Source organism: Nymphaea colorata, chromosome 6, assembly GCF_008831285.2.
Source record: "Nymphaea colorata isolate Beijing-Zhang1983 chromosome 6, ASM883128v2, whole genome shotgun sequence".
In the NCBI taxonomy this organism is placed as follows: Eukaryota; Viridiplantae; Streptophyta; class Magnoliopsida; order Nymphaeales; family Nymphaeaceae; genus Nymphaea; species Nymphaea colorata.
The window spans coordinates 9497914-9513554 of record NC_045143.1 but is presented as its reverse complement, the minus strand read 5'-3'; positions in this window follow the sequence as shown (position 1 = coordinate 9513554).

Below are 15641 nucleotides of genomic sequence, written 5' to 3'. Positions count from 1 at the left end.
CGGACAACCATATCTGTTGAAAATTTAAAAATAAAAAAAGAAGAAGAGGGAAGGTGTTTTGGAGATTTTTTTTTAAAAAATATCCTTTTTAGACTGTTTAACTTTTTCAATACTTATTTTTGTCCATATAGACCTCGTCTTTTTATTAATCGGGGTATTCTAGTAATCACACTTTTGATTCCGAGCTTCTCATTTTTGTTTTGTTTTGTTAAGAGTAGCTTTGTCTTTTGCAAGAAAGGTAATTTTTTCACTTCTACAATTTTGTCCATAAATGGGAATTCTTTATCTTCTTATTTAGTTCAATGGAACGGATCATTGGATTGAATCTTGTCATATTTTTTCATCCACCCTTGGCTTGGCAGAACGCAAACTAGAATCAAGCTATACTTCAAGTGTCATTCAACCAACTAAATTTAGTTGGTACATCTTGAACAGTGCAACCGTGAATGCAAAAGTGGAATCATACTAGCTTTATCGACAAGGTGACAGCTGGGTATGTTGTTAACTTATTGAGCTCTTGTAGTCAACTTTTTATGCCGCAAAAGGAGATATCAATATGCAACCTGAAGCTTAACTGAGGCATGGCCATTTTGAAACACCAAAAGTAGTCTTATACTGGTGATAAAAAAGGATTAGATTCGGCCTTCACTCGAGCAGTGGGGTTTCTTCTCACCTCCATCAGCTTCTTGCGAAAACAATGCCGGGTTGGAGGTATATTGAAACATTATTATTTCAAAAATATCTTATTATTTTCAAGAAAAAATAAAATCTGAAACATTATAGATGTTGAGCATTTTGAAACGATACGCAGCCGTATAGTGACAGTGTGGCCTCGCTGTTTTCTATAGGAATCCACAAAAGTTTTACATTAACTAATGGGTTTCTACTATATGCATAGATCTGAAACTTTTTTAAAAATTACATACACCTGCTGGGAAAATTTTTAAGAAAAATGCCTTTCAATGAAAATCATTGAAATTTAAAGATTATTTACAAACTTACTTCTCATCATCAATATTATCTTGATTTTACTGAAAAATTGTTTTTTTTACTTTGTTATGCGTTTTTTATTGTTTATTCATTAACTTTTGAATGCGAGTAAAAAACTCTCCCAGTACATAAAAGGCCAAATATACTACGTTGTGTGGATAAGATCTGAACAACAAACAAACACATCAAGATCGTGGAGTAATTTCTAGAAGACTAGTAAAATCTTCAAGGATGTGAATTCTTTTCTTTCTCCCATCAGCCTTTGTCAGCATACCTGGGATTCCTTTCGTATACGAAAGGGAGGTCCCTCTGTTCTATCTTTTCCATCATTTTCAGGAATGAATAAGATGTTTCTCCGTATATTAATGTGGACGTGACATTGGAATCTGTCGGCGTGCCTATGGGTTGCTACCATCTAGAACTGTACACTAGATAAGCACAAAAAGGAGTGGCATGGGAAGCTGTTCAACGAGTTGATTCGACTCGAAGTCACCCGATAAAACTTGGCTTGACTTGGTTAAATTAAAAAATTAAGCTTATCGATAAAGAATATCCTTTATATCACAATTGAAAAGTTACCCTAATATTTTTTTTATTTGAGATTGACAACCCACATGGTGAGGGTTCAAATCTCAACGCGTGCCACTTCAAATTATAGATAATTTTTTATACATTGCTTGGCTAAGATCTAGCCTAACCTTAGCCGAGCCGAGTTCAATCTCTCTAAGTCGAGCTGAGCCAAGTTTGAGTTAGCCAACACAAACTCAACTGAAGGTTGGTTGTGCCCAGGGGCAGAACGAGGATTTTTTTAAGGGTGGGCTAAACGGTTCATCGAACTTATTTAGGTAGGGTAAACGGTCCATCGAACTTATCTGGGTAGGGTAAACGGTCCATCGAACTTATCTGGGTGGGTAGGACCAAATCTGAAAACAATCAAATGATTTGAATCCTTCATTGGGTATCGTTTTTTTTATCTGATTTTTTATTAGGCAGTTTGGCTGGAGCTCCCCACAATCTAGGGCTTCCAGAAGTCAGAGGCAAAGATTGTAGACTAGCATAAGAAGACTGGCATGTGAGAGCGGCCTAGTAAATAAATCTGCCTGCTTATTCATGGAAAGAACTATCTCAAGATTTCTAAGAGTAACATTCTTGAAAACAGAAGCATAATCTCAGATGCTTCATATGAGAATAATAAGCCGGTTTGACTGATGCAGCCAGCGCAGAGAGATTATCACTTAGTAAAAGAGGTGGCAGTGGGAGAAGAAAAGTGAGCCACGTTAACTCTATAGATGGACTTGGAAGTGCCCGATATTTAGCTTCGCATGACGGCCCAACAACATAGGTGCGGATGCAGGTGTGGCTAAGTGTGGGCAATTGCCCACATAGGCCAAAAAAAGGTTCTTATTTGCATATTGTTGTTTCAAGGTAATTTTCATCATTTACATATTGTGCCATTAAAAAATTGAAAATTTTATACCTAGTGCCCCTTAGTCAGAATTTTGTCTCCGCCCCTCCAGCAGCAGCGCATTCTTTATTTTTCTTTATTTTTTTCTTTTTTTTTAGCTCCAAGGGATGCAGTTGGGTCTGAGAAATGTGCAGTAACAAGAGGTGGAACATGTAGCATCCAGACAGCCTGCCCAATTGGTGTCCGAGAAGGCATATAGAAAAATTTTCTTAGGCTTAAAAAATTGCATCTCATAAGTAATAGTCCCACTTACACATCACAAAATCCTTCTGACCGTCTGAAAATACTTGACAATAGTAACATTGATAAATTGCAACTCATAATTTACTGCGTCGGAGAGATTGGGGTGAGTGATAGTCATATATTGTAGTGCCCCAGTAATGTCGTGATACAAAGTGATGTCCAAAAATGCTGGCCTGAGGAGATGTAGAGGCAGATGTAGGGGTGGAGTTAGAAATTTTTTATGAAAGGGACCGAATTAAAGTTTTTAAATTTTGACTAGAACCAAAATATCATTTTTCAAATTTTTTATATAAAACAAGTGAAAATTTCTAAAATTTACATGTAATTTTTTTTAAAAAAAAATTGAAGTGGGGCCGGGGCCCATGCAGGCTCTGCCTTGAATCTGCCTCCTTGAAAACAAATATGCCCTGATTGGCAGCCTGCATGATTGCATATGGGCTAGAGCAAGAATGTCCGGCACATATCTATGCTGATTTAAACGTAAGCCATTAACAAGCATTGTCCTAATTGGGTGCCAAGAAAGCAATGTAAATCACCTAAACCATTAATAGCAAATGATTGCTTAACCTGACGTTGGAAATGAGCAAGAAAAGTCATGCAACTCCCAGTCAAGAAAATATTGTCTACATACAGAAGGAGTAGAGCAGTGGTTTCAACCTTTCATCTCACAAATAAAGAGTCCAAAGCTGGCTTGAATATTCAAAGGAAACGAAAGCTGTGCAAATCAATCGTATCATGTGTGTGGAGGCTGTTTCAACAGGGCGGAGGGAGGGGGGCGGCCCGCCTGGGCCGTGGCCCAGGTGAGCGCAAGAATTTTTTTTTTTATATTGAAAAAATCAAATTTTTTTAGTTTGGCTCGACTCATCGCTCTTCTTGGCCCGACCCGCGGACCGTTTGGCCCGCCCCTGAAAAAAATCCTGCCTCTGCCCCTGTGTTTCATGACAACAAAGAAGCACGTCAAGTTCCTTGGATAACTTCTAGAATAATTGCAAAATCTTCAAGGATGATTTTTTTTTTCTTTCGCCCATCAGGCATTGTCAACAGCCTTATATTCCTTTCACATGTGAAAGGAAGATTCCTTTGACATCTATTTGGCTTTTTCAATCATTTTCCCGCATGAATAGGATGTTTTTCTCCCTAATAAGCAGTAAAATTATGTACAGCAGTCTGGACATGACTTTGGGTTGCTACCATCTAAAAGTGTACACTAGATAAGCACAAAAGAGAGTGGTATGACACAACTTTTTTTTTTTCCAACATGAAGGAACTATACATATGTCCAGAGTCATTGTTGCTCACCAGGCAGCGGTGTAAAACTCCAAGTGCCTTGCCCTTCAAGACCTATCCGATCGAAATCCAAATCCAAACCCAGCCAATATTTACTTAAAATTTAAATCCAAGTCCTATTGAATGTCATTTCTTATATCCAAATTGATTTGAATCCTTAATCGGATAACAATTTTTTTTTCTATAGTTCAGTTAGATATCTGACCTAAAATATATCCCTTGATATCCCTAGTTTCATTTGTGAAAAAAGTTGAACGCCCATCTTGTTCAAGTTGAAAGGGAAATGAGGGACAAGATTTTTTAACGTGCTTGGGAGTAAATCCCACATTGCTCGAAAGAGATAGTGTGTGAATTTTCATTCATCAAGTATTTGAGTACGGATATTTTTCAGTTACAAAAGTGCAATTTGAATTTTGTAACAGATAAGGATCAATTGCAGCTTCATCTTGGGTATCGTCAAAGGAATAAACAAACAAATGTTCTAGACATCCCAAAATCATAAGAATAGATTGTGTTTGACATTGAGAAGTTTGCGAAAGCATACCGATGTCCATTGCACAAGTGGAAAAGGCATAGTGGATCTTTGAGGCTACAAGGTTGTGGCACAAAATCCTCTAGGATAAGATAGAGGAGATCACACAGTGGAAGTTTTCCTAAAAGCTTGTGTCTTGCACAATCTTATTTATAGACTTATGAAGGTCCAAATAACGATCTTGCCCTTCACAAACTGGATATGGTTCATCTTTGGTTTCTACACCTATGATCCATACTAAATGAGATGATATAGACCCAACGTTATTAGATCACCTTAAATTGGGTTTATCAATACAAATAGCTTATTGTGTACGATAATATATATATATATATATATATATATATATATATATATATATATAGATTTCTAACAATCTCCTACTTGGGCCATATATGAATGATAGAACCATGCATTACGAATTAATCTTTATGAGTTCGAAACCATTATCTTTACCATCATTTCAGATAATCTCATCTATTAACCATGCTAATAGGGGATTATGATCACTGTCATCATAGCCAAACTCATCAGTGATCACACATATCAACATAATTGCATGATATAATCAAGTATGGTTTGTAGCATAGAAATTACATACATTGTGATCTTAACATGTTTATTTCCAAATAGTCAAACCTTACATTTTCGTGAGATCATTATCAAATAAACTTAGAGTGAACATAAAAGAACAATATTTTATAACGAAAGACAGACATGCCTGTAACAAAAATGTCCAGATATAAACTCCAACTCAAGCCAACAAGTCTTGAAATAGTGTAACACCCATATGAGCAGTATTCTCATTAAAGACTTTGGGTAAAAAACACCCTTAGTGAGGGGATCTGCAATTAAAGAGTCTGTGCTATTGTGTTTAATGGATACTTGACCACTTTAAACTTTTTCTTTAACGATAAGGAACTTAATGTCAATATACTTTGACTTTGACGTGCTCTTATTATTGTTGGAAAAGGAAACTGCAGAGTTATTGTCACAATGTAACTTTAGTGGTCTTTTGATTCCATTCAAAATGCATAGCTTAGTGACAAAATTTTGCATCCATATTCTATAATGGAATGCATCATAACAAACAACAAACTCTACTATCATTGTGTAAAAATCAATGAGTATCTATTTAGCACTCCTCAATTAAATTGAACATGCAGCCAACGTAAATTTCCAACCATCTTAGCATCCAACAAAATTGAAAACATAATACCCAATGATCTCCAAATGATTGTACGTGAGCATGTAATCTTTTATTCTTTATAAATATCATGTAACCTATTTGGCTTTGACTCCTAGGTTGCTTGGGTATCAACCTAACATCCTCACAATGAATACAATGTCTGAGCATGTATACACCTGAATATACATTAGACTAAATACACACATGTCGATGCATAGGAAATCTTTTGCATTTCCTTCAGTTGAAACTAGTTTTGGGTGCATTGGTAGAGACTAAATCTATGCCCCTTAGTAACAAGAATATTACCTGGCATGCATTCATTTATAACGAGTCTCTATAGAACTTTATTGACATAGCTCTTTTGTAATAATACAAGGATACCTCAAGAGCAATCTCCGTGTATCTAAATTCCTAAGGGAAAAGAGGTGATACCAAGATCCTTCATTTCAAATTGCTTTGACAAAAAATTCTTAATATTATGCAATAAACATACGTCTTTATTAGCAAGAAGTTTATTATCAACATACAATACCAAGAATATAAATTTAACTTCACAAAATTTATTATATATGCATTCATTAACCACATTTACCTCAAGACAAATGAGATAATAACCTCATGAAATTTATGATACCATAGATTGGAAGCCGCTTAAGATCGTATATGGGTTTCTTTTAATTTGCAAACCATGTCCTTTGCATATCATACTACATAGTTGTTTTGTTGCACCATATATATCATTTCATCAACTCATAATGTTCACATCCATCTGATGAAACTCCAAATAAAAATGAGCAACTAGTTACAATGCAATTTTCTCTCTCCTTGTAATCTATGCATTCTTTTCTAGTGAAGTCTTTAGTTACAAAACGAGGTTTATATATTTACATATTACTATTTGAATCTCATTTAGTCTTAAATATCCTTTTGCAACCAATGAGTTTCACACTTTTAGGTAATGAGACAAGATCCTAAACATCATTTTCTTTTATAGACTTCAACTGTTCTTCCATGGTATCAATTCACTTTTAAGAGTTAAAACTATTGATGGCTTCATGTAAGTTGGCAAGGTCATCTTTCATTCCATCAATACACATATGTTAATCAATTGAAATTTTCATTCTCGTCTCTTAGTAGATCTTTTTAGTGAAACTTGTTATTGTGTTTCATGAGGTTATTGAGTTTGATCTTTTGCAGTGATCTGTGATTGACCAACAGGGAGATCTTGAGTGACACCTTGTTTCGGATCTGATATTTGATCCATGTCAAGCTGCTAAACATGGCCTTCATCAATATCAAAGTAATAAAACTTATAATCCTTGGATCTTTCAAAATATCCAACAAAATAGTAGCAAATAGTTCTGGTGTCTAATTTTTTTTCATTAGGCCCATATGGCCTAACCTCCCTGGACATTCGCAAATATGAAAATGTTTCATAACATGCTTCTTGTTTGTCCACATTTCATATGGGGCTTTACGTATTGCTTTAGTTTGTATTCTATTCAATATATGCTGCAATTTTTAGTGTTTCCCCTTCAAGAGACTCAAGTAAGGTGGTGTTATCACCCCAAATTTTTCAAGAAAAACTATTATTGTATTATTTAGATTTAAATTTTAGACTAAAAACAAATTTGCGACTATTCGATCCAAAATGAATTTCTAAACTGTTGTCCAAACCCAAATACAAAATTCAAATTCAAAACCCAACCTTAAACGCGAGATTCAAATCCAAAATCCAATTATTAGATCCATAGTAGATCCAAAATCTGAGTTTAGATCCAAATCGGGAATTCCAAACTCAAATTCCAAAGCCGAAATCAAAACAACAAATTTAAATTTAAGAGCACCACGCACGCGTGCATGGGCTTTCTCTTTGTCTTATGTTTCGTTCTCATGCCAAGATGCGTTTTTGAGCCTAAATCGCTCGCTAAAATGTGTTGACTACCAATTGAACCCAATCCGGATTTAAAACAAACCCAGAGTCACTCAAAACAGAGTCGGCCCTCCCATTTGTAACAACAAGCATTTTTTATACACATCTTAAATAAAAAAATATTTTTTTATGTTAAATGGTCCTTTGAATTTCAAATTTTGAATTTTGACTCCAAAACTCTCTATAAATACCCCCACAATCTTTCCTTTTGGGCATGAGCTAACCATGGAGGAACCTCTTGTGTTTCCTCACTTGAAAATCTAAATTTTTCTGTAGCTCTCTCTTTTCATTTCTCTCTCTTCTCCAACCTTGGGAGCAAGCTTTTCTAAGTTCAAATATTTCAAAAGAGCACAAAAAGGTCTCTTGGGGGTTCATCATCTTGGTGCTTCATCCGAGGTGACTCCAAGATCATTCAAAAGAGATAGTTCATTTCTAATATCATTCATATTCGAAGTATGTAATCTTCCTCTCATTTTCATCTATTTTCATTTCCTCTTACTACCTTTTTATGGTCACACAAGAAAGCCCAAATGATTTCCTATCCATAATCGACAGCTACATCTTGAGTGCACTGGAAGTATGAGCAAGGTGAAATAATCTCATTTCTTCATATGTTTTCAAAAATATGTCTGTTATATTACTTTACTCATCATTTATGCTTGAAATGATGCTCATGTTTGGTGTATTAATTTTTCTTAATTGAAGAGCAAATGCACAGCGAGAATGAGTGTTTGGTTTGAGATTTTTTGATTTTACGTTGATTTTTGATGTTGTGATTTGTCCAACCCAGGAAAACCCTTCACGAGTTTGTACATGTTAATATGCATTATTCATGTCAATCTCACGCTTAGTTTCTTTCTTTAATCACCTGATTAAGAATCCGAATGAGTGTTTTTCCTACGTGGCTCTCCATTTTGATTTTTTTCCATACCCAATGGTAGAAAAAATATATTCTCTCATAACATACAATGTTTTTATGTTCACATATAAAAATATTCAGAACTATGTTTTTTAAAAAGAAATTTGAAAGCAAGAACCCTCTTCAATGCGGCCTTGGAGACTTAGCTTAGGCTCTTGCATGAGCCCAAGTTCATCTTTTCCCTACATAAAAATCAAAGTCGGATATTTTGAAGTCATTTCTTGATTTTCATTCTCATAATGACATATACGTATATACATGTTATGTACGTATACATGTACATGAGTACCTTTCTTTGTCATTCTCTCTTTATGATTTAACATATTCTTTTACAAACTCTCATATACGTATATACGAATTTAAAATCTCTCTCTCTCTCTCTCTTTCTCTTTCTAAAATCTTCTTCTCTCTCTCTGTTCGATATGATACTTCCTTTTTATAAAAGTTTCAGATGTATATATATATATATATATATATATATATATATATATATGTATGTATATGTATCTCTCTCTTTTTACAAATCTTTTATTTTGGGATTTCAAAATCTCCTTCTCTCTCTTTTTCTCCACATTCCTCTTACATTAAAGTCTTTCCTCTTTTCCACTCTTTCAAATATTTTTTTCTCATGATTTAAGGTTTATATTTTTCATTTGCTGACTTCATCAAGACTAAAACTCAAGTAATAACCCAATATTGGATTCATTTTTTATGGTCTACAACTCTCTTCTATTTTCAAAAACTTTTCTTTTTCATAACAATATTTATGATAATTTTATAAATAAAAAAATGAGAAACTAGATGCATGTGATAGTATGAATGTTTCTAATTGAATGTCGAAGTATAAATGAATTATGTAGGAGCAATGCATTCATGCATTTACATTCACTTTACACCACGAGTGATCACAAGCACCTCTCTAAAAGAATTTAAGAAAGATGATAATGAGGTCTAAGTAGGTAGTAACCAAATTAGAGCAAAAACTTTAAATCTACTTGAAGTCTTAAGAGAACACCAAAGTGATTTCCAAAGGATGATCTTCAAATGTTTCCAAACAATATTTGTAAAGATTTTCAATCCAAGTTTTTCTCAAATCAAAATGTTTTACATTCTCAAGTGATTCTTTAAGAACTTTTTTAAAAGCTTGAAACATCAAATTTTCAACATTTTCTCAAACACAATACCACTTTTAAAAGGAAAAAGATGTTTAAGTCAAAACAAAATGCGTCAAGGATAAGCATAGTTCTTAGATTGATTACCACCGGTAAAGGCGTTGAGAATGGTTGATCCTCGTACCGACGAGCGAGTTCATTTCTTTTTTATTTTCAAAATAAAATCTCATTTTTTTAGAGCACTCCAAAAACCAAAATAAATTTTTGGAGATGCGAACAGGTGGAGTGACTAATTATGCTCCTTGCTATGTCCTTAAGAGTCGTATTTTGTCATTGAGCACCACCATTCATGTTAGGGATATCCAACATCAAATACCAAGGATATTCCACATTCCTCTATAAACTGAGCAAATAGTTCCTGAACCATCATATCTACCACAATATTCACCCCACAGCCAGATCTGATGGCTAATCTTTTTGCTAAGTTGGTTTTTAATTTCAGCCTTAAGAACCTTAAAAACATCCAAAGTGTGTGACTTTTCATGAGTTAAATATAAGTACTCATAATGAAAATATTTGTCTATAAAAGTTATAAAATATTATTTGTCATTCCAAAAATCCATAAGAAATAGACAATAAATATCAGTATGAATAAGCTTGAAGATATATGAACATCTCTGGGCACTAGTTTTTTTAATGTTTTTTTTTATACATTCAATTCACATATTAAAATGTGTAAAATCAAATGAACCAAGAATTCTATCTGCCACAAGCTTTCAACTCTTTGTCTAGAGAAATGACACAAGTACTTCTACCATAATGTAGCAGAATTCTCTTTGCTACGAGTGGTCAAATACAAAGTTTTACCGAATGAAGCAATAGTTCAAATAAATATAGGTTGTCAAGAAAAAACAAATAAACTACACCGATAAAACTTAAATTCTGAACGAAACTAAACTTACTATTTTTAAATGAACAAGAGTTAACAAATTTGTCTAACAAAAAAATAAAAATTGTCGCCTAAGTGACTGAACAATGTAAGTTTCTTTCAAGTCTAAATAACAACCAGTGTATAATAACAACATAAGAGTTCATATATCCTCAACTTCAATCTGATTGTCACCTATAGAGATAAATCTTTCAGCATTATTTGACATTCAACAACTTAGGCAAACCCGCATAGATACACTTATATGAGTTGTAGTACTCAAACCTTTTCACTAAGTATGTTTAGGTATGAAAGCTAAATTAACTTTAAAACAAACCAAAGGAAGAATAATACATTTCTTCTCACACTATGCATGATATTTGGCGTAGTCATTCTTCATATGGTCATTGCTTTTACATGTGAGCACTTTCTACTTTCTCTTGCTTCAACCTCTCTTCTTTTAGCACACAATGTGAAATTAACTCATTTAGAGTCTATTTCTCTTTTTGGCAGTTGTAACTAACTTAACATTGTTAAACTATGTTGGAAGAAATATAAACACTAAATATGTGAGCAAGTCTTCAGACAGCCCTAGCTTAAGTGCCTTTAGTTTTCGGACAATATGAGACATTTCTATGTAAATCTCTAATGTTTCATTTTCCCTTATATTTCCTTGAAACAAAGGTTTGGCAGAAGTGTGCAGGTCTTTGGTTTTCATTATTGGCAAAATTCTTTTCTATTTTATCTAACAACTACTTGACATTTACATCTTCAAATATGGCCTCCTTAAAAATTTCTGAAATCCCCTATTTCATGATCATGAGACCCATCTGATTGGAACGATATCCCTTCTTAAAGTTCCTTTTATATGAAGTGGAACTTTCATTTGGAAGGGCCTGTGGCACTTCCTCTCTTAATGCAATATACAAATCCATGCAACTAAGAAATATCATTATGTTCTTTTGTAATTTTTGAAGTTTGAGTTATTCAATATAAAGATAGAATTGATTTGTGCAGATATTGAAGCAATATTAACATTAACTACATAAAGAACAAAATAGTTGAACACAAGCTCACTATCAATGTTTGAACAGACATGCAATAATATTAAATTAATAAACTCAAATGACGATATAGCCAACCACAAAACACCTTGCGCAATATTGCTATCTGTTTGCATTCCAAAATTTTATTGGTTTTGGAGTGGTTCAAAAAAATTGAGTTTTGTTTTGAAATAAGAAAGAAAAGGAACTCGCCCGTCGGTACGAGGATTGACCGTTCCCAGTGCTTTTACCGAGGGTAATCGATCCAAGGGCTATGTTCATTATTGATGCATTTCATTTTAACTTAAACATCTTTTTGATTCTATATGCGGTGTAGAAAATATTGAAAGTTTGATATTTCAAATTTTTGAAAAGACTCTTGATAGGTTGTTTGAAAATGTGAAATGTTTTGAGAAAAAAGTGGAATTATTAGTAAGTATCATTTGAAAAGCTTGTGAAATCATCTTGAAATCACTTTTACTGTTCTCTTAAGACTTTAAGTAGGTTTGAGATTTTGCTCTAATTTGGTTGCCACCTATTTAGAGCTTCATCCCATCTTGCTTAAGTTCTTTTGGAGAGATGCTTGTGATCATAAGTGAAATAAAGTGGGTGAGAATGCATGGATACATTTATCCTATATGAATGTAAAACATTCCTACCACAACATTCATTTAAAGTCATTCCTACCACAACAAACATCTAAGGTTTTTCTTTTTGTATATAAGAAGGAAAAAATTTTGAAAGGGGATTGAGATTGTAGACCATCAAACATGACTCCAATGTTGGGTCATTACTTGGTTTGTAGTCTTAATGAAGTTGGTAGATAAAAATATTATGAGAGGAGAATGTTAAAAAGAATACAAGAGATAAAACACTCTTATGAAAAGAAAGAGAGAGAGATAGAGAAAAACATGCATACATGTGTGCATACCATCACATATACACATATATGAAAGCTTAAGAGAAAAAGATGTATTGATTTGAAGAGAAAGGAAAATTTTAGAGGAAAAAAAAAATATCATATGTATGGGTTTGAGAAATTTTATAAGAGAAGATATTTGTCTTGAAAATAGGAATAAATATTTGAAAGAGAGGAAATGGATCACATGTATATACGTATTCATGCACATATGAAAATTTATAAAATGAAAAGTGAAAGCATAGAGAGAGAAAGATGGGGGGTCATCATGTTGGCATAGATGTATATAACATGTGTATACATCCATATCTTTACAAGATTAGAAATCAAGGAATAACTTAAAATTACCAACTTCAAGTTTAATGTACGCCAGAGGGGAGCTTAGACTCATACAAGAGTCTAAGCTAAGTCCCTATGGCCATGTTAGAAGGTTCCTTTTGAAAATGTTTTGGAAAATAAGCATAGAATGTTATTATTAATTTGTTGTAAGGGATATATTTCTTCTACCGTTGGGTATGAAAGAAAACAATAAACATAACAAGACACTCGTTAGAGTTTCTAATGGAATGATTAAGAAGGAAACTAGCGCAAAATGACATGAAAATGCATATTAACATGTACATTTTCGTGAAGGTTTATCTCGGGTTGGACAAGTCCTAACCTCAAAAATTAATATGAAAATAAAGAGTCCCCAGACCACATTCTCATTCCCACCATACATTCACATATAAGTAGAAAACCAAGCAACTATGCATGGAAAATTTATAGACAACATTCAAGGAAGGAAAAAGAGAAAGAGGATGACGGAAAGTGCAAGGTTCAATTAGGAGGGAGGACATGATGTAACTATGAAATGATATGTCACCTCATCTTCTCATGTTCTCGGTGCACTTGAATATAGTCTCTTGACTCTAAAATAGAGATTGAGAGCTATCAACTTTGACCATGAGGAAACAAGGAATAGAGGAAAATAAGAGGAAGTAAAAGAACAACAAGAATGTATTAATGAAAAGAAAGAACATGATTAAAATGAAAGATCATCTCATCTTTCCATGCTCCCGGTGCACTTGAGCATAGACTTTGTCTCTAAAAAGATATTAAGTGCTACCTCGTTTAGCCATAGGGAGATGAAGATGAGGAGAAAATATATAAAGAAAAATAATGTCATATTTAATAAAAGAGAAAGCATGATTCAATCACGAAATGAAGGATCATCTCATCATTCCATACTCCCCATGCACTTGAGCATAGCCTCTTGTCTCTAAAAAGATATTGTGTACTATCTTCTTTGGCCATGGGGAGAGAATGAATAGAGAAAAGAAAATAACAAGAACTAGACTATATTGAACAAAGGAAATAACAATAACAACAAAAATATGTTCATGAAGGGAAAGAACAACAACAACAAGAATACTTGAAAGAGCATGATTTAATTATAAAATAAAATATCATCTCATCTTCTCATGCTCCCGGTGCACTTGAGCATAGCCTCTTGTCTCTAAAAAGAGGTTGAGTGCTATCTCCTTTGGCCATGGAAAGATGAAAATGAGAAAAGAAAATGAAAACAATCAACAAGACTATATTCAAGAAAAAGAATAGCATAATAATAAGAACATATTAATGAAAAATAACAACAACAAGAATACTTGAAAGAACATGATTTAATCATAAAATAAAATATCATCTCATCTTCTTATGCTTCCGGTGAACTTGAGCATAGCCTCTTGTCTCTAAAAAGAGGTTGAGTGTTATCTCCTTTGGCCATAGGGAGATGAAGATGAGAAAAAGAAAAAAAAATGAAAGGGATGATGATTACATACCTTTGAGAAATGACCTAAGAAAGATAAACACATTTAGTTGAAATCCCCTTTGAGTGAAGCTCTAAGATGATTCCCTCAAGAGGATTGTAGCTTGCTATAAGTTGGAGAGGAAAATGGAGGGAGGAAGAGGGAAAGAGAGAGCTCAAGAGAAACTCTAAGCCTTCAGGTGAGAATACACTAGAGTTTCTCTCAAGGGCCAATCTTATCTAAGAGGGGGGAAAATAAGGGGTATTTATATAAGATTTTGAAGTTAAAATCCTAAATTTGAATTTTTTGACAAAAAAAAAGACTAAAATCACCCTCTAAAAGGAGATTTTTTTGTCAAAATGAAGGGCAAATGGGTCTTGTCCACCCAAAAAGACTAAAATTTTTCTAAAAAGAGGTTTCTTTGTCAAAAAAAAGGACAAATGACTCTTGTCTACACAAAAAGACTAAAATTACCTTCGAAAAGGAGGTTTTTTGGTCAATGAATGGCAAATTGGTCTTGTCCACCCAAAAAGACTAAAATCACCTTCTAAAAAGAGATTTTTTGGTCAAAAGGAAGGTCAAATGAATCTTGTCAACTCAAAAAGACTAAAATCAACCTCCAAAAGGAGATTTTTTGGTCAAAAGGAAGGGCAAATGAGTCTTGTCCATCCAAAAAGACTAAAATCACCCTCTAAAAGAAGATTTTTTTTTGTCCAAAAGAGGGGCAAATGGGTCTTAAATGATCGATTTGGATATGAACTTGGGTTTTGTATCTAATTTGGATATGGAAGTTGTATTTTGGATTTAATTTGGATCTAAATTTGAGTTTCGTGCTTGGATAAAACATCATAATCTTTTAGAAAAATTTAGGGTGATTACACTATCTCATCTTTGGACAGCAACATCAACTCGTAAGTATTCCATACTCGGTACAAATATTGATAATCAATCCTATCGAACAACAAATCTATCTTTGGACCGACTTGTATGAAGAAACTTCATAGATAGACACATTTTTGTTATTGACACATATGTTTGAACTTTTGCTAAAGAGTAGCCCTCCTTCACTATCGAAGGAAGAACACATACATCTTAATATTCCAAAATAAACTAACTTCAACAAAAGAGGCTACTTTAGTACCACGTTGTTTTAGTCGATGCATGTTTAGAACATTTGAATTTGAATTCCAATATAACAAGTCTTGCATGCACGAACTATTTGGTATCCAAAACAAATGGATCTATATCACGATCATACGTCCATATCAAATGGATTAAGGTCATGAGCTTGGAT